The sequence below is a fragment of the Triturus cristatus genome, chromosome 8 (assembly GCF_964204655.1).
Source record: "Triturus cristatus chromosome 8, aTriCri1.1, whole genome shotgun sequence".
In the NCBI taxonomy this organism is placed as follows: domain Eukaryota; kingdom Metazoa; phylum Chordata; class Amphibia; order Caudata; family Salamandridae; genus Triturus; species Triturus cristatus.
In genome coordinates, this window is record NC_140591.1 from 640,421,561 (window position 1) to 640,448,124 (window position 26,564).

Consider the following 26,564-nt stretch of genomic DNA (forward strand, 5'->3'; position numbering starts at 1 on the left):
TTACCCTTGCCGGGCCTGTTGGGTCCCACGGTGTGCTGGGGTGAGATGAGTGCCCCGGAGAAGTTGCCTGACCTATCGCCTGACTCCAAGATGGCACCTGTGGTCCTAGCAATCGATATACGGTGATCCCAGCACGATGAGAGCCGCCTGAAGTCACGCACTATACCTATCTAAGGTAACCATGTGCCGATGCGCTCCAGGGAACCAGGTGGCCCATTGGGAGGTGTAGGGGGTGATTAGAACTGGGTGTTCTTGTAGAACTCCCACGATGATACAGCACTCCCTCCTCTAACCACTAGGACCTTGAGACGTGATGGCGCCGGTGCGCGGAGCTTGAGTCACTGGAGCTGCTGCAAGACACAGGAGTGGCGGTACTTAACCCCCAATCTCCCTAACTAATGTTGCCTGGCTTCCACATCTTAAGCCCTTCCCCCAGGGACCCTTTTCAAACAATTTCAGGCAAGAATTGGGGCAGCAGACCTAGCAATTAGGTCAATGCCCGGTGGAGCTACCTAGGTAGCTATAGAGGAGATTGTCTGTGGATCACCCCCTCTGCCGTCACCAACCCAGCCGGACATTGGACAGACTTTCCTTTGTCTCTCCGCCGTGTCGCCTTCCGACGAATAAGCTGACTTGTCTGACTTTCACTTTGTCTTTTTGGTTCTCCTAAATTACTTTCCCCTGTGTCGGTCTTTCCTGACCTGATCTTCATTCCAACCCCATTTTACTCTTCCCCTCTTCCTTCTAAACCCCATAGGATGTGTGTATATGTTTAGCTATGCTCTACTAACTCATGTTACTGTGTAACATTGTTTTTTTTCTCTACGTTATACTAGACCCCTGATAACTGACGTAATTTTGTAACTTACTAATCCTCATGTAAAGCGCTCTGATACCTCTGGGTCTAGCCAGCGATATTTAAAACTCTGCAAATAAAAAATAAAATAAATAACGTAACAGACCTAGAACACTTTTGCTTAGTAACTTATGCATACCCAGAGTGATACACAAGAAATACACAGTAAATCGTTTCAATATTTATTAAAGCATCGAGATTCTTGAGTAAAATACTTGTGCTGCAATAATCAATAGAAGGAAACAGAATAATGTGATTACCGTTACACGAATGGTGAAAAAGATAAACAGTTCAATTATTCTGCCTATTACAGAGAATATATGCATACATACAAGAACTGTAATACAGTGTACTCTTACCTAGCGCATGCTAACCTATCATGTCTAGGGTGAGTGAATCTGCCAAATCCCTGTAGGGTGATCTAACTCCGTTACCAGTAGGTTAGTGTGATCAAACTGCCCGTCTTGTTGTAGAGCTGGACAGCAGCCCTCGCATGAGGTAAACATGAATCAGCTTAGCGGTAATTCTGGCGTGAATCACACTCTCAGTGGTAGCAAAATGCCCCTGTGTCTAAACAAAGGCCTGATATCATTCATATAATAACTTCCTCCATGTTACCATGCTGAAACTCCAGCCAGGCTGCTATTGTTTATTCTAATGTGATTGATCTGTCGCCGAGTGGCAAAGTGATGAACTTAGCCCTTTGGCAGAATGTTCAAGGTGTTTTGCTAAATTTTGTACGAAGTGGTATTGTAAGCAAAACAGAGTTCCAAGAATATTATCCTGCATGTGCACGCAAATGAATGTGTGTGTCAAATATCATTGTGTTTAGGAAGAGAATAAAACTTAAGAATGTGAGCATTTAAAATGACCACAAAAAAGCAGATCCATACAAAGTCTTACAAGCAACTCCCCAAGTTTGAAAGGACTGCACTGGTTTTTACTCTAGGCATGTGTTAACTTCAAGACCAGCTGCTTCACCTTCAAGGCCATAGGAAACAATACTAGCACATACTAATCCACTACACTATGCACTGTTGCTGGGCAATTTAAAATTAAAATTAGAAGACAAGTTTTCCCCAGCTACACACCAAAGCCCTGAAACACTGTCGACAATGAAATCAGAACTACTCACACCCTCCTCTAGTACAAAGAACTGATCACTGATTTCCTGAAAGAGCAATACGCTTCTCACGCAAACTAGAACTCATCTGCTGTTTGCCCTGTGAACAATACTGTTGTTTGTGGCCTGTGTCTTTTATCAGGCCAGGAATAGGGATTTAGATGGTTACAGAAGTAACATGTATTATTTTGATTTTGCGAGAGTACAACATTCATCACACTCGTTAATGATGGTGTTCAGGAAGGACATATGGTACGGAAAAACCTTGAATTGATTTCCAAGGAATGACAGGTTCTTCGTATAATGCACTGGTATTTTGTCAAGAGTCAGGCCATTTGCGGGGCCAGACAGGATGTTTCAATTTGTGTGAATATTTAAGTGAACGTTTTGGAATAATAGAGAGTTTCTGTAACACAAAGGCTTTGACAGAGTTAAGATAAAGCCTCTAACTCAGATTACTCGGTATGTTGTTGTGGAGTGTTTCTCGTCTGTCCTACCCATCCAAGTGGCCTGTGTGGACTTGGGGGGAGGGGAGTGGCTTTTTACTTTAGAGTGAGAATATGTCAATTGATCTGATAGTGGCTGGACAGATGGGCTTTCTGAATCTGGGGAGGGTCTAGAGACAACATGATCTGTGTTGTTGGATATATGGGCACCATGTTGGTTCCCATTAGTGTGGTTTGATGCATTTAAATAGTAGTATACTTTTTTGTAGATCTCTGTCATTGTCTTTTATCATGATCTTCTACTTTTATAAACCTTGAGCTAATATTAGAAGGAGTGGACAATGGAGTATGTTTTATTTCTCTCTAGCTTAATGTAGTGATAGCCTGAAAAACGAATTTAAGAGTGCAATGTTATTGTTTCATTTTTAAAGGATCATTTAGCTGACATGTACATTTAAGGGTGTGGATGATGTCAGGGCAATATTGACTGTGATGAGCAGTATTATGTGCAGACTTTTTTTCCGTGCTTCTCAACAGTCAAAATTACGTTTGCATAAGAGTTCTGTTGACAAAATAGGCTGCACAGCCCTCTTGATGGGTATGAATTGATGGCGTTTTGCCATCCAATTACACATCTAATGCCTGGAGGTGTATAATTATTTGGAAGTGTTTAGTAGAGAAGAAACTATGAGAATTATGGATTTGTTCTAATCTGATCCTAGACCCGTACTCTATTTTTAAAACTGCATCAAAGCTCCTTGAAAAAAAACAGGATTGAGCTAATGCTTCTTATAGCAAAGTTTATCCTGGACTGTATAGTTATGGGTGACACACTATGAATCATGTACAAATATCTTACATAGAAAACATAAATGTGCATCATTGAAGAGATTAAATTCCTTGCAGATCTATTAACTGAATCCAGTGGTAACAGGTTTGAATGGGCATCATGTACTCTGCTATCGAGGACTGATTCAGACAGCAAAGGAATTGTTGGTAAGTGAGAGGGAAGGTTAAAAGTGAATTATTAAAAAGCTCTTTCATGCAAGAGTGCTTCTAAGGAATTCGGATACTCCACACATCCGAGCCGTGCAGAGTTACTGTGCATGACACTGCCAACTATACCAGGATAATCAAACATGAATGCATGAACATCCTTTTGTATAGTGAAAATATGTGCTTCACATGAAGCGTCCTGGCACTGACCAGCAGGTAATTCAGAGTACCTACTTTTCTACGAAAAGAAGAGTCTTCAGCCTCTTTCTGAATATCGCTTCCAATTCATTCATTCCTATATCAACTGGGAGACAATTCCACATCTTAGAAGCAAATAGCACGAAGAAGCAGCTGCCACTCTTACCCTTACAGACTCTAGGTACATGATGTAGTTCCTGATTAGACAAGTGAAGAGCTCTCGCCGGTTGATATTCTCAAAACCTACTCCTAAGGTAAATAGGTCAATTTTGTTAACCATTCAAAAGGTCAGCAGCCAAAATAGTTCAGCACAAATAAATTGCTTCTGTTTGACCTGGCCCTCTCTGCAGGGTCAGCCCTACACTCATTGCCTTTTACCCTACCCTTCTTGTTATGAATTTGTGTTTGTTGTCCTTAGGACTCTGGGCACTTTACCACTGCTAACTAGTGCTAAAGTGCCTCTGCTCTCTCCTCTAAACATAGTTTGCTTGGCTTACACCTGTTTGGCATATTTAATTTACTTATACGTCCCTTGTAAAGTGGTATGCCATATACCTAGGGCCTGCAAATTAAATGCTACTACATAAACACATATTGTGCCACCCACTAAGTAGCACCTTGAAACATGTCCCGGGCCTGCCTCAGCAGCCTGAATGCAATTTTAAACTGCCAAGTTGACTTGGCAGTAAAATCATCTTGCCAAGCCTTAAACTACCCCTTTTTTTATAAACCAAATTGTATTGTTATTTGAACAACACAGTGCACACCCACCTGTCCCTCCCGCTCACCCCCTTAACCCCAACCCAACCATAGCCATCAATGGCATTGAAGGATCTGCACCAGTTCTCCAATACTGGAACACCATCCAGTCCATAGTAGTCCAACATCAGCAAAAATTAAACCATTATATGTCATAATGCATTCTTTTACAATAATATTTAGGGGTGGGCGGATTCGCTGAGTTGCACTATGTGGAATTCCGCGAAGGTGCATAAAAACTCAGTGGAATTCGCTGAACTCCGCTCCGCCCTACATGTACCACTGAAAAAAAAACTGTTAAAGTTTTCCAAGGCCAACACGCTGTCTGGGCCAGACTCCACAGAACAACAGAAAATGGCCTACTCTAGTCGAACTACAATATGATCCCCCTCTGTCACTCCTCACCTTATTCAGAGTGTCACCCCCCTGACCTCCAGGGGTGGGGTCGCCACTCCGTACATTGAGCCAGTTCTCTCCTGTTGAGCTCGGTCCTCACTCTCTTCCTCCAGCACTGGAATCTGAGACCTGGAGGTAGAAGGGCTGCTGGTGAACGGAAGTGACGATGTGGAATGTCACAACATCACCACGTCTGTTAGGAGTAGAGTCAGCACTCACTCTGCGCAGCTCCTGGCTCAGCCGAATCGGGTAAGCCACAGTAACTTTAAGCTATGAAAGTGTGTGCAGGGGGAATCCCTACTCTAAAAGCACACGTATAAAATGACGAAAATGCTTGTAGGTGAGACAGTCCATTGTGTCTGTGCCTTTGCACAATGGACTGTCTCATGGTTACACTCTGATTTGGAGAGGGCTGCCGCGGCTGACAAATCTTTGATTCTAAGCATATCAAACAAGCCTTAGAAAGAACCCGTTTTTTTTTTTTTACACTGCGTATCGCTCTGGCCGTAGTCTGCATATTACCTCTTGGTATCGGGAGCAAGGAGGGAGGATTGAGGTGGATAACTGAGTAGAATAGGGCCCGGCTGTGTGTCGTTTAAGAGGAGCATTGCTGATTATTAACTGAGCTTTTCCTGAAACACTAGCCCCATTCACTCTACCCACAGACGGATACATTGATACCTGCCTTGTTCTCCCTTGCACTGTGTTTAGTATTGCACATGCGGCTGCCGGGGCAAATCTGCACTGAACCTTCTCAAAAGTTATGGACCGTGGCCCATTTGCTCTTCCCCAGTACAGAGACGACGCCAGCAGCACTGGTTGAGAGTACCAAGACATATGGAGCTGTGCTAAATGTGCACATGAATGCATTCTTTTTCATTCCTGCGCAATGCAGTATGGATCACGAGAAAGGACATAGAGGCAAGATGAGAGGCCATGCATCGTAATAATATTTCCAAGCCGTGCTATCTTTAGCGCCTAGAGTTCATTCACTGGCCACCATGAGCTATATAAACGATTGTATTAAGAGTAGTGACCAAAATCAGCACCTAACACATAAAATCTATCTAAATCTGGCCTCTGCTATCTGTTTACTCTTCTCATGTAATATGTCCCACACTTTTTGTAAATAAAACATAGCGCTTGGAGCATTCTGAAGCAGCTCTGTGTGAATTTGGAATTCTATAAGACAAAATACGTGCTGCTATCATTAAAAATAATAATACAGCGTGTTCCAAATCAGGGTGGGCAGCGACCGGGTCAAAGTCAAACTCCGCTCCGTGACGGTGTCGGAGTTCTTGCCGAATGATGTGCTCCCAGTGGATGTAATGTGCAGAGGGTGCGGTATGTCTCCTGAAACCCTGGAGCATATAGTATGTCTTTGTCCATCTTTTATGTCACAACGTAGACGCAAATTGAAAATTGAGTGGAATAGGCTGGGAATCCGAATGTGTAGACAAGCAATTATTGCAGCTTTAACGCCAGAAAACACAGGTCTAAATATTGCTTTTACAACTTTTTTACGATATGCTTACCGCACTCTTAAGCAGTAATGGTTTGGTATGTTTTTATGCTTTCTTTAAGGGCTATTTCATTTCATCGTGTAATTTTTCAAATGCTGCTAACACTACTTTTATCTGACTGACGCTTGCACAATCGGTTGTCATTTTATGAAATATTGGATTGCATTTACGGTTGTTGTCAAACACTTGAAACCAAATGTATTTTAAACGTTATGCTTGTCATTGCATTTTGCACACTAATTCCTTTTACCATTGATATATCAGTGAAGCTTTTATTGCAATTTGAAGTTTTTAAAAATGTGTATTGCTGTCGTAATTTTGAGGTGTTCTTTTAAGGATATTTTTATATCTAAATAAAGTATACTACTACGTGCTCCCAGTGGAGCACAGAGTAGGCAAAACTTTCCAAACTCCGCTGGCGTAGCGGAGTTCACCGCCTGCCCTTAATAATATTATTGTTGCCAATAAGAACAATGTCAATGCACGTTCACACCAAAGCAAATATACCTTTAAAAACACCAGTAAGAACACAGTCAATGTGCAAGTTGACAACTGTATGCACAATGTTAGTAATGTCGATACAAATGATGCCAGTGGCTGCCATTGTATTCTTAGGACTTCCTATGAGCTCACATCATTGCTGTCAGATTCACCCAAAGTGACCACCCCATCAAACTCGAGTCAGAGGTACGTGGTCAGCCAAGTCCTGCGACCCATACACAAGCTTACTGAGGAACAAGTCACAGGTGGGGTCCCCAATAAATTACAGGCAAAGATGCACCCAGGGAAAACTCTGATTGATTTCACTAAGAGATAGTTGCACCACAAACATGTCTGAGGTAATTGGCCCCAATTAAACCAATTTGGCCAAAGGCTCACATTACCCAGATATTCCACAAAGCTACATACCATATGTAGATAGGTAAACTCAACCTATCAGGACATGACATGCACACCACAAGTAGATATCACGTGCGCCTCACACTGGACATCTTGACACAAACACACTGCCCTACATTAACTCTCCCCCGAGGTCGAGAGCCATCTGTGTCCTATCAGATGCACACATGTGATTGATTTACAACTAAGATACTCTTTTGGAATGCAGAGAACATTTTATTGTACCTCATAAACTGTATAAATTGACGGCCAAAGCTTTGTACATCAAGAGATTTTGAGCAGATGCATTCTGTCCAAGCCTTTCCAGCTGCAGCATTTCATGAAACCAACTTGTTCATGTTTTGCCAAACGCCTCTTGTCTTTTCATTTATTTAATGTAAATTCACATCCGAGCAACAGGACTCTCTGCACAGTGTACTTCACTTTTGTACACTATATAGAGAGCCAGCTTCCTGTATTGGTGGATCAGTGGTTGGGCGTACACTTTTGTGTTTGCTGATACCACTCTGTCAATAAGTGACCACTCGAATAAATAAAAAAATTGGCATTAGCCAGTTAAATATTTTGATTGGTCTGCTTTTCTAAATTTTAAAATTAATGGTTCGGGCCTTTGTGAAGTCCCTCTATCCAGTTATTCAAATTTTAAAAATCTTACAGTAGTTAGGACAAAGAAAAGTGTTAAGGTTTTTTAAACCTTTATAAAAAGTTCTCAACTTTAGTAACAATGATGGGTGATACCAATAACCAGGCTCAAGAGCTCAACCTAACCCTTTACATGGACCTGTTCTATGCCTTGTGCAGGGCCCTCTGTAAAGGTTATGGTGTCAAGACTGGCTCTCATGCTGACAAATAAAAGCTTAGAAAGCTGTTAGCATAGTTTGAGAGAGACCATCTATAGCTAGTAGCTCAATTTGAAGACAATGAGCCTACTAATGAAACTCCTTCTGAGGAGGTGGCTGAGTCCCTCCACTCAGAAACAGATGAGGAGCCCTCAAAGAGGAACTCGTGCTGGAAAGGATGGCCTTGAGATTGAACTTAGAAACTCAACTCCTGGACATAGAAAGACAAAGGACAGAGATGCGCCGGGGACCCATCTCTAGTGGCAGCAATATTGTAACTAGGGGAACAGAAATTCTTTTGATACGAATCTCCCCAAAGGGAATGTCCATAAATATTTAGATGGTGATGACATCACCAAATGGCTCATTGCTTTCGAGAGATCCTGCATAGCCAGAGGAGTAGCCAAAAAGAGCTGCAGCTCTCTTTTTTGGGAACTATTTTCATGAAAATGCAGGACTTCTGACATTTAATGAGAAAGATGCTAAGTCCTATGACCTCATGAAAGGTACCCTGATTGAGGGCTTTGGACTCACCACTAAAGAATGCAGAATCAGATTCAGGGAGACTTGGAAAACCTAGAGTCAGCTCGAGTTAAATTTGCAGACTTTTCAGTGAAAACACTAGGTGGTTAGTTAAAAGGTAACAATGTGCATTAATATGATGGCTTTATAATTTGATCATGAAAACACATCTGTTAAGTAATTGTGTGCAGGAAAAGGTACTTCAATACCTACTAGGCCTGGGACCAGTCTGTTCCCAATAGTTGAGGAAGAAGGCTGATCATTGGCTAAGAACCAGAGTGTCCAAAACAATACATGGTAGGGGTGACCCCAGAAATTCTCCCCAGAAAAGAAAGTGTATCACTCTGAAAAAGATAAAAGTAAGGAGTCCTCTGTAGACCCGCAAAAACCTCTCCAGGAGTGTGGGCCTGAGAAACCTCACAAAATAAAGGTGGGCACCAGGGCAAAAACTGGGACCCCAAGAAGACTTAGTGCCTTAACTGCAACAAGAAGGGTCACCTAGCCCGGGACCCTTGTTGTCCTAAAACGAACCCACTAGTACACCTTCAGGAGTTGCTAGTATAGCTTTTGAGAGTAACTCCTCAGATGAGGAGACAACCCTAGCCTTTAACTGGGATGTGCACCCAAAAGGTGAGCTGAAGATCCCAGAGCGGAATATACACTTTAATCACCTAGTGGTGAATGGAATCCCAGACACTGCTTTGAGAGATACCTGTGGCAGTCACACTGTTGTGCATGACAGGCTGGTTCTCCCCAACCAGTTTATCCCAGGTAAGACAAAGAGAGTAAAGGTTATCTCAGTGGAGGACACTCTTAGGCCTGTGGCTGTAGTACCCAAACATTGCTGGATCCCTAAGTTTGAGAAGGGTGGTAGTCAGTACAGACCTCCCCCTTGACTGTCTCGTTGGAAATGACCACCCAGGAGTTGTTTTGAGCTAAGAGGAGGTAATCGGCCAGATCCAGAACTCACCTAATGATTCTGTGGTGGTTGAACCTGCAGCTAGTGCAAGTAAGCCCCAAAATAAAAATAAAAATAGGAAAGTGTAGGAAAGGTGGGCAACTGTTAGCCACAGTTCCAGTAAGCCGGGGAGATTCTATACAAGTAGGGGGGAGCTCCAATATTAGACCTGGTGCAGCCCCATCTGCCCTGAAATAAGCCCTGACTAGTCAGGCAACTGTTCAGCTTGTTTTGGTGGCTCCTCAGCTGACAGAACCTAGGTTGCAAGAAGGGCGTTTACTACAGGAGGTAGTAACCCTTCACTCTAAAGTAGCAGACAGGCAACCTGAAACCCAAGAAACCTGTACATTAGTTCATTCACCTGTCAATGAAGAGCTAAAGGTGTGGAATTTTGGCACTGACAGGTGTCTGTGGCCTCTGATGGGTGTTAGCCTTTATAGCTGCACTGTTCTTGGCATGGGTGTCAGACCCCATGTCGAATAGTAGGGTAGACCCCATGGCCCTGTTGGTCATGATGGTGTTACTCAAGCTGTGGGTAACCTCTTTGGGTAAGCTGGAGGCTGCCCTGGCTAAGTTAGAATTAGCAGAGCTGGACACCTCTAATCCCAAACTAAAAAGGCTTAGGTGAGGGCACTAAAGAGTTAGACAACGGGAATTTAAAATTGGGACCTGAAACTGTTGAGTTGGGTTAGCTCCCCAGAGGTACTGACTTGGACATGCAGATATAAGGCAGAGTAGGCCCAGCAACAATCCAACCAGTTCCCCTACTCTTCCTTGCCTTATGGACTTGGAAGACTCTCCCAGGTTTGGCTGAGTCTCCTGGCCTGTGGGCTGACGGGGGTTTGTGTAAGAACCTGGGTGTCAGTTGCAGTATCCCCCACTTTTTGTCTGGTGTTTGATGCAACTTTCACTGATGTGTACTGAGTCCCTGTCTACCAGGCTTTGAATACCAAAGCTCTTTTCCTAAAAATGTACCACCATTGGCATCACTTCAGCAACCCCTATAAGATCCTAGTAGATGGCATCCGTGGTACCTAGGGCATTGTGACTTAAGAGGGTCCGCAATGGCTGCAGCACAAATAGTGCCACCTTTTGCACCCATTACCAAGATGATGCAAACTGCCATTGAAGGCTCTGTGTCTTAATGCAGAGAAAACTGAAGCATCCACATGCTATGTCCCCATATACTGCCTGAGGCACAGGTTAGTGACTCCTACAGTAGGCCTTACAGCCCAAAGGCAGGGTGCACTATATCCCATGTGTGGACATATCTTCATGACAGATATGAGCCTGCACTATCTGAGCCATTTTTGGAAATAGTAAATTCACAGGGAAGCCATATATGGGCTGTATACTTGTCATTATGAGTTTCCAAGCTCCGAGATGGCATCACTGTATGTTAACAAGTTTGGTACCAAACAGCTTGTCATAATAAATCCTCACTGATGCCAATAGTGGATTTATTAAGAAATGCACGCAGGAAAACCTCAGAGGGACCTTCAAAAACCTACCAAGCACTGGTGTTGTCGCTGACTAGTCTTTGCCAGTCTGCCACCACCAGACATGTTTCTGACCTCATGGGGTGAAAGCCCACGCTGTCAGATGCCTGACACAAAACCTGCTCTGGGCATAGGTATGGTGCCACCTTTGAAGTGCAAACCAGGCTTTCCCAGATAGTGGGGATGACAACCCCACATCCTGCTCCCTATTTTGCAGGAGGACAGGTGGGAAAATTAGTAAGATTAGGAGGTGTGTTCATATTCAGACAGCAAATCCCCTGAGATAGGGCAGGCAATATGGACACTACTTTTCCAAATCCTCCATTTCGAGATGTCAGGAAAATAACCTATCAGGTTCGGGTAGTGCCACTTCACACAGGAAGCGGTCACTTAAAGGTGGGCCCATTTGGTACTGCCTGTCACGCTCTTTAAAATTTAGAATTTAGGTATGATCCCTGGACCTTAAACCTTATATTCAATGTACACAAAGAAGAAATGGACCAAGAAGAGCCGCTGCCTGAGAACCGAAGCCCTGCTGCAGAGAAATTGGCTCCAAACCATGCCTGCTGCTATTAAGGACTCAACCATCATGGTTGCTGCCTTATCTTGCCACTTGAGAATTCTAAGAACCCCAGAGCAACTCCAGTCTATGACAAATTGCCAAAGAACCACCATTTGAGAAGTGGCCCTACTCCCCTTCGACAGCAGTCACCGAATTACAGACTCTGGTCTTACTGACTTGCTTCTCCCCAGTGACTCCAATACAGCACACAAATCAAAAGTTGTACACGAGCTCAGTATGGTCAGATCTTTCCCCCCACCAAGATGGAGAATAACAGGATCTACCGGAGCGGTGCCTCACCAATATCCGGGGTATCGGACCCCCTACAACCTGCACCGAGCAGGAGAGTCCCCTCCATACTCCAACTACCCAGAAAGCAAGTACCCATCAAGGGACTTCAAGGCCCCAAAGAACCACATTGTGAGTGGTCCAGCTGGCCCGAAATTGCCTCTCCAAGTTGCCTGCTATTGACCACGTGGACATCTTGATACACACTGCCCAACTGACCTATCTGCTCTGCACCAGGCCGCACTGGGACCAGTGACGATGATCCAGCTGTGCCCCCCTGATCCTGAGGCCCTTGCGACCTGCTCTCTTGAGCGGTCCCCTCCAGACTTACCTCTCCCGTAGCTCAACAGCTACCAACGACCTCAGCACACTGCTCCAGGCTGAATCTGGGATACCCCAGAGAATCCTAAGGTGGAACATAGGACCTGGCCGTGCTAACTACCATATTTCAAGTGGTGAACCTTGAGAGCTGACTGTACAGATTTTTATACATTTTTTTATACATTTTTGTCTTTTTTCCCATTGACTTCAATGATGTGTAATTGCACACAAATGTGATTGATTTTGCAAACTCTAAAAATTCATAACTTTAAAAGTACTTACTGTAGAATGAAGTTCCTGGTCTGAAAAATTATATAAAAATCAATATTATTTTTGCAAATTGGTCTTGAATTTATTTTTGAGTGTATGTCTCATTTATTGCCCATGTGAGTACAACATATGCTTAGCACTACCCTCTGATAAGCCTAACTGCTCACCCACACTATCACAAATAGAGTGTAAGTATTATCTACTTTTGCCTTTGCAAACCAATAAAGGACACGCTGGACCATCCAGATACTCCTGGAACATCTCGTGGATGGTCATTGGCGCTGCCACTTGCTCTACCTGTTTTGCCATCACCTCTGCCCTGTACTTTAGCCCTGCCAAATAAAACCAATACAATCCAGAGGTTGAATCTGGTCCTCATTTTTCTGTTTTTGCCAGTGTTCTCATTGATTGTGTTGTTGGCTGTTGTGAGACAAGAGTGCCCTTTCTGGAAGTTGAAGGCAGCACCCCAGAACTGATGGGTAGGACTCTAAGTTCCAGCCATTCTTCTTCCAATTCTCTGGCTTGCTCCACAATCCTCCTCTTACATTTAAAAGCAACCACTTCAAAAAAGGGATGAAAGTGGGCAAAATTGTTTTGTACCATAAATCAAGTAGTGTGGCACATATGTACTCTTTGGACTCGATGGTGGAGTTCCAACATGTTGGCACCTCCTGTATCAGGGCATTAACTGGTGCTCTATTATTACGTTGAATAATCCGCAGTTGCTTCCGGCCTTTAAAAGAATGGCTGAAATGGGTGCAGATTTTTCTGCCGGTGGTCAATATGTTGCTGACTATGTCTTCCTTTTGAAGAAATCATGCACCACCAGGTTGATGCAATGGGCCAAGCACAGGACCCTGAAATAGCCTCCATCTGACATGGCCTTGACTATGTTACTGCCATTGTCTGTGGCAACAGATCCAATTCTAAGACCTCTGGGTCACAGCCATTCATACACCTTGCTGGTAAATTTCCCCAAGATGTTTACAGCTGTATGTGATTTATCTATGGCGAACATGGCCACTGTTGCATGCTGCCGAATGCTCTTAAAACTTTCTTCAGGCCAAATGCCTGAAGATACATTTTACTTTACCCCTGCAAAAGAGTTCTAGTGTGCAACGATGCACATGTAATCAGTCACCTGACAACTGGGCCAAGTCTGTCGTCAGGCGGATGGTGTGAATAACACTTTGCTGCATAGCTTGTCCAACCAACTGCAGCACATTGTGATGCAGCGCTGGAACAGCCACTCTGGCAAAATAGGCCCCACCAGGCACCTTCTATTTTGGCCAGATGGCTGCCAAACATTTTAAGAATCCCTCAGGAAGGATTAGAAAGAGCAACAAGAACAAAACAATACAGTTGTAACTGTCTGCTTTATGTGCAATGCATCACATAGGATGTGGCACGCAATGAGGTGCAGATGACAAGTGCGTTGACAATTAAATAATCCTTGCACAATGATTACTGTTGGGCACCTTGGCAGACATGGGGTTGCTTCATTAATGCCAGATGGTACGAAAATGTTTAAAAAAATCTTTAACAAAATATTTTTAAAAAACCTGAAAAAAGTTACAATTAAGAAAATTATGAATAAGTGACATTACCCTCAAGCATATCATTCATTTTTATTTATTAAACTGCTATCTAATTGCTCGATCATCAATGCAAGCATATAGCAAAGGCCCACACTGGCTGCACACACAAAATGGCTGCCTCCCATTACCCCATGGTCATCAACAACAACAACACAGAGCAGAAAGGCATGGGGAACAAAGAGAAGACATGCAGGTCTATGGCAAAATCACACTGGCTACCTACACCAAATGGCCACCGACTAACCACATGGTGAACCAGCAAGCAAGGAGGCATGGTGGCAACATAATTATAGAAGAACACCACATGCAAGCATATGGGAAAGCACATTGGATGTCTACGCAAAATGGGCACCAGCCACATGGGAAAACAGCAAGCAAGGAGGCATGTGCAACAAAGAGAAAACATGAAGGCCTATGGCAGTAGCAAACTGGCTGGCTACACAAAAATTCCTCCAGCCGCATGGTCACAACAAGAAGCAGGAGGCCTGGAGAACAAAGAACACATACAGGCCTAGGGTGGACACCGACTATACAAAATGGCCCCTGGCCACATGGCACACTGATTCTTGAACAACAAAGGCAAATGGTGGCCTATGCCAAACACACAAACACACACACACAGTGGCCAGACAAAAGAGGCATTGTAACACAGAGCCAAAATAAATAACAGTTGATGGACAGAATGCAGAACAATGTCATACATTCACCCCTGTACAGAGATCTGGGCCCAAATCCATTGTTTTTTAGCTCACTATGCCATTCCAGTTTGAACCCAGCCATATGCAAATCAGTCTTGACCCTGTGCCTCATGGGAACAGTCCAGCCCGAACTGCCAAGCCAGGTCCACCCTGGACAGGAAACAAGCATCCTAGGACCGGTTTCAGGGTTTCACACCTTTTCAGCCAGGATATGTTGATTCCAGTGGCATGGAGAACATGGGACCCAGGTCTGGGCATACCCGTCCCACTCAGGGTGACAAATGCAAAAATAACAGTTGATAGACAGAATGCAGAACAATGTCATACATTCACCCCAGTACAGAGATCTGGACCTAAATCCATCGTTTTTTTGCTCACCATGCCATTCCAGTTTGAACCCAGCCATATGCAAATCAGTCTTGACCCTGTGGCTCATGGGAACAGTCCATCCCGAAGTGCCAAGCCAGGTCCTCCCTGAACTGGAAACAAGCATCCTAGGACTGGTTGTAACACAGAGAACACAGCATTAATTCAGCAATGTCAAAAATGAAAATTAACAGGGCTAAAAATTGTTTACAACAACACACATTCTCCAAAGCCATTACCCCAACTATACACTGTTTACAGGGAGAAAAATGTGAAATACCACTAAAAAACAGATTTTGTATTTTAATCCAATGACATCCATGGCCTAAATGATGTTTTAATTCAACAGACACCACAGAAACAGTTGTTTCATGCACCAATGAATAGTACATGGCATACTGGATGGAAGGCTCATTGGCAAACTAGGCCAAATAACAAATTAATTAATTCAATCAAGATTTCAAACTTATTAAAAAACATGGAGAAGAAAAAAGAAAATTTACTGAACTGTGCAACATTTTTTCTTTACAAAAGAAGATAAATTTAATTTACAAAAAAACTAGGCCCCTTCTAAAACTGCAGGCCCCCCACCACAATAAAATTAAAAAATCAAATAAAATTACAAATAAATCCAGGTGCATGCCTCCAGTCAAACAAACAACACCCTTATACACCAGTTTTTCAACGTACTTGGCACCCCCTGATCAGGCCTAGGGGGTCTAGGTGTTTCTACACTTACCCCTTTTCTTGTTTTTTCATGTTTTTAACTTTATTCTTGTGACACTGTTCAATCGAGTCACAAGATGGTTTCCAACAATTCCTGGTTTGAAGTGTTGGCAGCCAATCAGATTGCAGACACAAAATTAGGAGGGTTCACAGATCCTCCGCTTCTCCAGTTGTATATCTGAAAAATATTTACATTTCTCAGGAACTAATGAACGGATTGACACCATTTAATAAAAAGAGTGCTTTCTGAACCAAGAGCAACATTTTTGCCAAATTTGGTGTAATTCCATTCAGCAGTTCGGGCTGTAGGCATGTCTAAAGTTTCATATGGAAATTAAATATGGAAAAAAAGCGTTTTGGGACCCCCTTATTCTTGGCCCTGCTTGATGAATCACCCCAAAAATGTAAACACAGCAGGTGAGGTTAGCGCCCCATTAGTTTTGTAAATGGCACAAAGATTCCTCATATGACGTTAAAGATATTTGCAAAAGAAAAAACGCTTTTTCAATAGAAACAAGATCCTAACTATAACTACCTACTGGCGACTGCCAATAGGTAATATATATATAGGGATGAGATTCTGTTGAAACAAAGCCCTACCAAAACACTTAGAGAGAACCCGTAAGAACCCATCAGTTTCATAACTAGGTTTAGCAGCCATACAGAACAGTTGTGCAAAATACTGAAATCCAGTTGGGGGATCTTAAGACAGGATCCTATCTTAAGAAACAAAGTGGGACCGAACCCTTCTATGACCTACAGGAGAAGTACCACACTTAGAGACATCCTTGTACATAGCCATCTTCAGACAAGAGAGTCTAACTGGCTGAAACAAGCTAAGAGTTTCCGCAAATGCGGAAACTGCAAAGACTGTATGCACAGTAGCAATGTAACAGAAGTTACCATAGAGAGAGTCAAAATCACGTGGAACTTCGACTCATGGTGAAAAGAGTCTATCTGGTGTCATGGAATCTCAAGAACTCTGCAACTCAAAGACTTCGGTCGCGTACTGTGGGAGGAGTGTCAGCGTGACGAGTGCTGAGCGTCGTGCGTCAGGCAGCTGACTGTGACCGTAGCCGAGGCCCTGTGGGTGGAGCCGAGCGGAGCGGAGCGGAGCGGAGCTGAGCGTCGCTTGTGAGTGAGTGAGTGAGCGGCACTGAGAGGTCCGAGAGAGACCTCCTGAGACCCGGTGATATCTGCGGTGCCTCCAGGGGTGTCTCCGGCCTGCGGGCGTGACCGGTAGCGGCGGCAGCAGTGGCGGAGAGCGGGGGTAGAGGCCAGTCAGCCTCGTGGAAGGCGTGGTGGCGGAGCGGGCTCGAAAATACCACCAAGTAAGTCAACCTGGGGGCTTGGGGGTGTGTGGTTGCTTAACCCTATGCACCAAGTTCCTCCACACGTCGCATTGCGCCTCCACCCTCACATTCCTCCCCCCTCTCCCTGTGGTACCTTAAGCCTTTGGGCTCTCTCCCCCGACTGCCCCTGGCTGTGGCTCTCTATATCACCTCATTGATAGCTCTGGGCTCCTAGTTCGTCGCTTATCGCTCTGCAACGCTCGGTTCAACCTTCACCCCTCCTCTGTCTCAGTCAGCCCATTGGGCAGCTAGTCAGCCGTTCTGGTCGCCGTCACCTCGCCAGTTACCGAGCTTTCCAGCCACAGTTCTGCTCCCCCCGTGCCCCCCAACCTCCCCAGCCCGTTGCTATTAGCACCCAGCGCTGTTCCCACGGCCCAGGGGGGGCTCGGCCTCTTACGCGGGTCCAGTTCCCTTTCTCCCTCCCCCTGCAGCCGCGTTGCGACTTTACCGGTTTTTTTAACTGGGCAGTGCCTGACCGGTCAGTCGCGGGCGTGAAGGCTTGGGGGTGGTGGGGTACTGGGAGTTTGGCAAGGTGACTAGTCATAAGGGTCAACCCCCTAAAAGCCGCTGGGTGCACCTGTTGGGAGACTGCGACCAAGGGCAAGGGATCAGCAAGTGGTTGGGCGGGGTCTAAGAAGCCGGGGGGTGCCCTTGTCCAAGCTGTTAAAATCAGCCGAGTCCGCTCTTTCCGCCATGGCCGCGGCCGAGCTCGGATAATCCTAGTAAGCCTGGCCTGTCCGGGAGTCAACCCGGTCCCTTACGCTCCCTTGTATTCCAGTAAACACACTCCAGTTTGGTCGGTCTCCCGGTAATCAAGGATTTGTCTAAGTGCTGAACAACCCAGTCTATCAACTCACAGACTTATCAAACTCTCCATAACAACGGAAGAGATGAGATCCGGGAATACGAGAAAAGCCCCTCCAGCCTTAAAACGGAAGAAATTAAAACGGCTGGCCGCAGCCGCGGAGTCTGCTCTTGTCATTCCGGAGATCGTTCCAGAGTCCATGGATCCACCGAGGTCTCCCACCTCTAAGGGTCGGCAACATTTCAACAAAAGCGACATGCAACCACTTCATATATCCCCTGCGTGCTCCATAAAATCATATTCGCTACTGGACTATTTTAAAAAAGCCCCGGGCGCAACCAAACCTCGTAACCCAATTCAAGCCTCTGAACCTAATTTTCTCCCCTACGTATCCACCACTCCTGCTCATGATCCGTATGTTTTCATTTTTGGGTCAGCTCCCGACTTTCGGAAAACTGTTTCAGAATGTGCTTTGACTACTTCTCAATCACCGGGTTTAAGCCATCATCAACCCTTACCAAGTCAGCCTTCCCTCCCACATGTATCTGTTAACCAAGAGCTCTGCCCCAATCAGCAACAGTTTGTGAGTCCAATCCACAATCCAAGTCCTCCAGCTCCGTTTGTTTCGCAATCAGAGAACTTTTTTGTTATATCTCCACATAATCCTCAGACGCGTGAGATGGCTCCCATTGTGCCTCATATTCATCTAATTCTTCCACAAATCCATGGGCATAATGACTTAATTTTGTGAACATCAATAAAGTAGTGAGATGCACACCAACGTATTCTAAACTTCAAGTCATGTACTCATTTAAATCATTTTGGCGTGCAAACATGATTCGCGCTCCGTCCAATTGCTCGTGACAACAAAACAGAACACTTTAGCACCTCCTTCGGTGTTAATACACGATGCAGAGCCATGTTATGGAATGAATCCAATCAATCAAACATTGCTTCTGCTTTTCTTTTCAGTTTATCCATATTTTTACTCCATTTCTTTTTTACTCTTTTACTTTTCATTCAATCCATTTTACTCATTCCAAAGAAACGTAGGAGGCATACTGGATTCCACATGCCACTTATTTATTAAAATCACCCAATGCATTTCGGGAACCAAATCCCTTCGTCAGGGGTATCTAAAATGCAAAATTTATGTGTATAAGTGAAAATAAACTCCATCATTACTAATTTATTCAATAAAACAAGATTATCATCTGCACCCCCATTACAGCTACCCATTGCATCTAACTATCTGACTTAATCATCACAACACTAAATGATTTCTCTGTTAAACATGACATTCCTGAGAAAAGTTTGAAATATCAACCGCGTTAATTATTTTTACACCAACACTTTAATAGACCTTTCTCTATAACGTGTACACATATGCTTACCGTGGCACAAGGAAAATCCCATGTTTAAACTAATGCATGCCCGCTCCAACAAGCCATGCTTCCTGAAATCTCTCGAGGAGACGCCACAACGTCAATCTCCTTTAGCATTGGCCCAAAATAAACTGCTAATGGCTCATGCAGTCTTAACCCCACCTATCTTGTTCTCCCCAGGTGCATAGTCACGTGTAGACCAATTTAAAACACGGCCCGACAATGAAGACAGACTGCTGGTATTTAGCTTTTCAGACCCTCACTCGTGGTGTGAGATTAAACTACACATCCCATAACCTCCCACCTAAGATCTTTAGTTACATTTTGCCAGCCTGTGTTTTGCCAGCGAAAATCATTAGTGCTTGTCACAAGTGTCAAATAGTAAATTATGCTAACAATATCACAATTATATGAAATTCCCATTTGTGACACGCTCAGCTCCGGTTCACCGCAGGGCCTAAACTTTCTGGAGGGGAGCCCTGACCAAGTTAAACCGCAACAGCGTCCACTCTCACCCCAAGCAGTTACTCCAACCTCTTCAAAGGTTTTACTAAAGTCAGAATTAAAAGATCAACGGTTAGTAGATCTGTCCTTTTCTTTTATGAACACCCTCTCTTCACCTAACAACTTACCCCACTCAAAATCAGAAAAGGAGCCTTACCATGATCCTGTCACAACCCCGACCGTCTGGCCCCAATTACTTCAGACCTTTCAATGTACAGTCACTGCCCTAAATTACCATTCGGACAAATTGGACACTCAGGTGGACCTACTGAACACTTTAGCTCTGTTCACTGCAGGGATCGACAGCAAGCTGGACAAACTCAACAATCTAATAATGAGTGCGCAAGCATCTTCAAAATTGGTTCAGTCAATCTGCTGCTGTTCACCCATTATTGATTCCCTCTCCTCGCTTCCAGACTTTTTATCCAGTGTCCTCAACGAAGTAAAACTGCTGAAGGGTGGCGCTGTTCTGTCTCGGCTTGATCAACCCCCTCGATCTCTCTCAACTCGCGATTCAGATAAGGCGATTACCCCAACACCAACGGTTTCTGGGGTCCAGGCGAGAGAGGAACAAAAAAGCTCTACAACACAGTCGGACCATCAAGACGACACTCACCCAGCCCAAGGCTCTCCATGTCTGACGGCTCCATTGGTACAAGTTGCTATAAGCCCTCAGACAATAAATGGGCCTCCTGATGGCATTGTTAGTAATAAGGCAGGGTCAAGTTTCATTTCAGCGGTCGTGGCCCCCCCATTCCTGAAACGCTCCACCCCCCATCCCACCATGTAGTAAGAGAGAGCGCAAGCGTCAACGAAAATAACGGAATAAATCAAGACCGAACACCAAAGCTGACCTTCCTAAATTATTTCCGTTGTTTTCAATCACTACCAATAAAAACATCCCTAGCACTTCACTACCTCTAGCAACACTAGTAAGTCCGCCTCGAAGCCCGCACAAGGCCGACATAATTACAACCACTAACCAACAGATTCCTCTGAGCAGTCTTGAGCTAAGTCCTGCACCACCGGAAAATGGGCCCTCAGAATCTCAGCCGGCAATAAACGAACCAAGAGGCAGTTCCACTGAGATAACCACAATGTGGCCATTAACTACATCATTCCAACCTCAAGTGGCGTCGCTGTCAACTCCATCTCGACGTACTCCGACAATCCATAAAACAATATCTAATAATATATCAACTTCACTAAAAGATTCTCGGTCATCCGGGCTAGGCATACGGGCCCTTCACCGCCCCCATCAGAGACCACACCTAGACACTCCAAGTGCCAATCTCCTACAGCCTAATTTATCCCGGCCTTTCGACACTGATATCAGAGATACACATTCTCTAAAAATTCTCCTTGCCCCCGAATACAAATCAAAAGGTCGGCAGGATATTCTCAACAGATCTAATATAATTAAATTAGTCAATAGTGTTCCGGACTTTGAGGCCCTGTCTTCGGACGATATCGAGTCAATTGAATTTCTCCCCCCAAGGGGTCCTCAACCCTCTGAGGTAACCATGGTGTCCCTTAAGTCTATCACTTGGGTACAACTATTCTTAGACCAAAAGCCCCTATTTCGGAAATGGGGCATCAAAATCTACCCCTATTCCACGCCTGGATACCCCACAATGTTAACTCAACATTCCCCTACTTTGCTAAGCGGGGAGAAAAAAAGGCCTTATTCAATTCTTAAAAATGCCTTAGGATCACTTCAATCGACCGAAGATGCACGGTCCAATCCCCTGAATTTTGATAAAACTTCTGACTGGGGCTGGCTCCCAGCCATTTTGTCTCGTAATACATCCGATTGACCACGTGATGACCATCCTGTAGCCCAGGCTCAGTCAGGATCCCCTTTACATCCCCCCTCAATCACTCTGTTCCCCCAGCCACAGTCTCTGCTCTCCCTATGTTCATGGAATATTAGTGGTCTTTCTCAGAAACTCCTTAACTTAGAGATCTATTCTTTCATCTTCGGTCATGACCTAATTGCACTTCAAGAAACCTGGGCTTCTCAATCTAGCCCAGTTATTGGTTTCATGGAATTCTGGAAACCGGCAATTAGATCCTGTCTCTACGGCCATCCTAAAGGCGGCCTGTCGATATACGTTTCAAATAACTTAAAAGGCCCGATTGAGATACTGACCTTTGACGAAGACTGGTTACTTGGTGTTAAAATCAGTGCATGGAATAATCAGCGTTCTCTTCTTCTTCTTAATGTTTATATCAACCCTAACACCCGCTCAAAGAAGGCCCACTTAACGCGTCTAATGAAAATTTTGTGTGACCTGGTGGCGGATTATCCCAACCTTGACGACCTAATTACAGGAGATTTTAACACTAACCTTTTCCAGGGTAACTCCACCGATTACGAAGGGCTTTTTCTATTAACTACCCCGGAATGCAAGACCCAGTCCAAACCCCTACATCAAGCTTACTGCGGTCTCGGTGAGCTCTGCGTGCTGCAATTTTTAAGTATTGGTTTTCTGGTAATGAATGGCAGATCTACGAATGATACTCCCCCCAACTGGTCCTGGTCAAATGGCCGTAAATGCTCCTATTTAGATTACACCATCTGCAATTCAGCGCTGTTCCATCATTTGACCAATTATAGTATTCTCCCTCGATCAGGAAGTGATCACCGTCCCCAAGTTGTTATCCTTAATATTCAGCCAGACTTTCATATATCTGCCTCAACGACATGCCCAGGTATTTACACAGAAAACCTAAAACGGCTAAAATGGAACGACGATATCAGCCCAAACATCATGGAAGCTTGTTCGGTATTTATTACAGGAAGCGCCGACGCAGCGGTCTTTTCCATGTGTGCATGGTCATCTTTCTGCTCCCAACTGACAAGTTGCTTTCCTTCTTGCCAACACGCTCACAAGGCTTTTGTTAGCCAGCAGTTCCAAATCTCCAGTTATACAAAGGCACTGAAAAAATCTAGAGACAAAGCTCTGCGATCTCTTAAGTCATCCCCTGGAAATACTGAGCTTTCGAATGGGTATAAAACAATCCAAAAACTATTTAGGGTCGCAATACAATCTGATAAACGTCGCCATCTAGCCCAATTTTGGTGCAAACTTCTATGGGAGAGCAAAAGCTGCAACTCCAAAAGTTTCTCCCCTAAGTGCAACATTTAATCAAGTGGTCAACTGGATAAAAAAACATAAAGATAACAAATAATTTAAAAGTGCTTTGTCGCTATTTGAAAACTCAGAAAATATGTCCTTATTTTAGTCTTTTAGAGCACTAACCATAATTTTGATGCCAATAAGACCCTCTCATATATGTAATTTCTAAAGGAAATGCTCTAGGTATTACAGTTTTGATTACATCAAGATGACGTCAGGCGTTCCACACTTTTGTAATAAATATAGAATGTTAGCAATCTAGTTGTTCATTAGGATACTGTTGAGAGGCAGAGGCCAGGGGCACGGACTCTGAAAATTGAAGGCAGGTAGGAGGGTGCAAAGGCAAAAATTTAACCACACTGAGCAGGCAGGAAGGGCCGTGGCAGCACAACAGACTATGGAGGGCAGTGAAAAGGGGGGCAGGGGCAACAAACCAACAATACAGGACTTGCAAGAGAGGCTGTGGCAATGTAATAGACCATTGTGGGCAGAAGGAAGAGGCAATGGTAGTACAACCATACATGCCAACAGACCCGATTCAGCCAGGAAACGTCCAATGTTTTTAAGCTCAAATGGGCTTTATTTGATCTGTCTCCTGTCTACAATCTCCTCTTTTTCAATGTAACTCAAAGGGGAAAATCAATACCCCAGTTTTTTTTCAAAATCTCCCTCTTACCAAGTTCAAAATGTTCGCAAGTATGGTACATTGGATCATGGAAGGAAATGGGGTAGGGACATGGACTTGGATAACAGAGGACAGGAGGGACATGGAGAGGTGCACCAAACTGACCCTGCAGGGCAGGCATCAGGGTTTGCAGCAGCACAATACACCACACAGGGCATGCGGGACGGGAGTGCAGCACAACAATCCATAGAAAGCAAGAGGGAGGGGACAGGACCATGCACATGGACAACAGAGAACAGAGGGGCAAGAGGCAATGGTAGCTAGCTGACCATAATGGACAGACAAGAGAGAAAGCTGCAGCATAACAGACCATAAAGGGCAGAAGGGACGGATCAGGGGCATTACAATGGAACAGACAATCCAGGAGGGAGAGAGTAGGGGTCTGCACATGTAAACAGAGGGCTGGGGGCAAGGGGGCAGGGCAGGAGCAGCAAGATAGCCATGGAGGTCAGGCAGGATGGGCACTAGAAGCAAGACACACCATGAAGAGCAAAAGTGAGACTGTGATGGCATACACACAGACCATGGAGGGAAGGTGGGAGGGGGTCGGGGGAAGCTAACTGACCACAGGGAAGGTGGGAGGGGCCATGGCAGCAAAGAAGACCATGCATGGCAAGTGGGAGGGTTAGTGGCAGCACAATGGCTATGATGGGCAAGAAGGAGGGTGCAGGGGCATGCACAAAGGACGATGGAGGATAGAAGGGAGGGTCAAGACCTGTGCACAGACAAGAAAGTTCAGGGGAAGGGGCCTCACAACAGACCGCACGGGGCAGGCAGGAGGAGCAGTTGCAGCACAACAGACCAGGGAGGGCAGAAGGGTGTGGCAATACAATGGACCATGTAGGAGAGGAGGAAGAGGATAGGGGCATGGCATGTGGACAGGCAGGGTGGAGGTGGCAGGGACAGGTTACAGTCATCTGACAATGCTAGGCAGGTGGGAGGGGAGTGACAGCTCAACAGAACACTCAGAGTAGATAGGAGTGGCAGGTCCATGGAACATGGTGGGCAAAAAGGATGGAGCAGGGGCATGCACAAAGACATCGGAGGGCAGGGGGAAGGAGAATAGGGGCAGCAAGCTAAGCACAGAGTTTAAGCAGGAGGTCAATGATGGGGCATAGAATTGGGCAATGGAGGGCAGGAGGAGGGGACTGGTACATCATACTAAATTGAGGGCAGTGGCAGCACATCAGACCATGCATGGCAGGAGGGAGGAGGCTAGTCCATGGATTCACACAACAGAGGATAGGGAGGAGGGGGATGGGGCAGCAAGCTAACTGTTCAGAGAAGGCGGGTATTAGGAACTTTATTGTTTTTAAAACGTGTGTCTGTGCAAACTACTTAAAATATGAACAAGTATGCAGCATAATCTCACTTTTATTCAGGAAGAAGAGGACGTTTGTGACTGTGACTCCGGGCTCACTTGGCAGAAACATCCCCTGACCCTCCACCCCCTATCGCAAAATGTAATGCCCGTGAAAAGGGTAGGTGAACACAGTGTTATATAGAACATAGTCCTGAGAGCACGATTGAAAATGAAAACTAGATATAGTGTATGGTATAAACTATGCACCAAAAAGTGTGATATAAGATGAACCGGGCGTGAAATATAATATGCAATACATTGTGCGCAGTGACAGATTCATTGGAGAGCGCGAGATAGCACAGGCACTAGCGCGTGCTATGCGATGTGCGCCTTGGAGTGTAATATGCACAGGGCAGTGTTGTGTAACCTAACTAGTCTCTAAAGTTGTAATATAAAATATGTGCTGGGGAGTGTAACGTTGCATATGCACTGTGACAAAGATATGGATCCCAGATTGTAATATGTATGGCGTAGCACCGTGCGTTATAACAGGCATCGAGGAAGGCACGTTAGATTGGGCAATATAACCCATGCGAAGACAAGTGTGGCATGACATATTCACAGGGTGGTGTTACAGTGCACATGGGCTAGAGAGTGTCATAGCATATGCACTAGCTGGTGGAATACAACACATAGGTGTGTGACACTCGGCAGGCAATGGTGGGTGTAACACAGCATTGGGCTCTGCCAGGAGCGCGCTGTGACTCTCAAGTGATGTTTGTCCCCTTTCCAGAGAGTAAAATAAAAAGTATTACACATCCGGCAGTGGATGTGTGTTTTATTAACCGTGAGGGTGGGTTTCTTACATAGTTTTGGTCGAATTTTTGTCGAATCCCCTTTGAATGGCTTGGTGTGCATGTGTATTAAATGTGCCCGTCAATAGCTACCCATGTTTGTATAAATAAACGACAAGGGTGTCTACCGGGATTAGGCACGGTAGGGCATCAGACATGTCAGAGCTTCACTAGTGGTGTAAATGCATTCCACGTGGATTCATTGTATGCATAGTCGCCTTTTAATGAATATCACTCAAATCGTCATGGTGATAGGTACGTACGTTTGTCCAGCATGTCCTAGGTGTGTCTATAAATATATATTTTTTAAAAATAATAAAAAACAGTGGCCGGCCCTGGGGATTGGGGTAAAAAACATATAATTAGGAGACAGCACCTGGGGGATGGGGTCATCAGGGCCAATAAATTAGAATAGGACGGGGAACCACACAGCCCCCCTTCTTAAAAAATTAAAATAAATAAAAGACTGGCATCGTGCCGGAGGCCACGCCCCCTCCTTGCAGCACTCTGCAAACGCGCCCCCTGGCGAGTTGTAAGTTGGGGAATTAATTCCTCTTCAATACTGAGGGTCCCTGAGGGCCAACTAGCCCAACAGGCATCTCCAGTATGCACCAGGGAGCTGCGCTGCAGACAGGTGTTCTGAGGCCAAGCCCCTTTTTACACCTCTCTGCAACGCAGCTCTGGGCGCT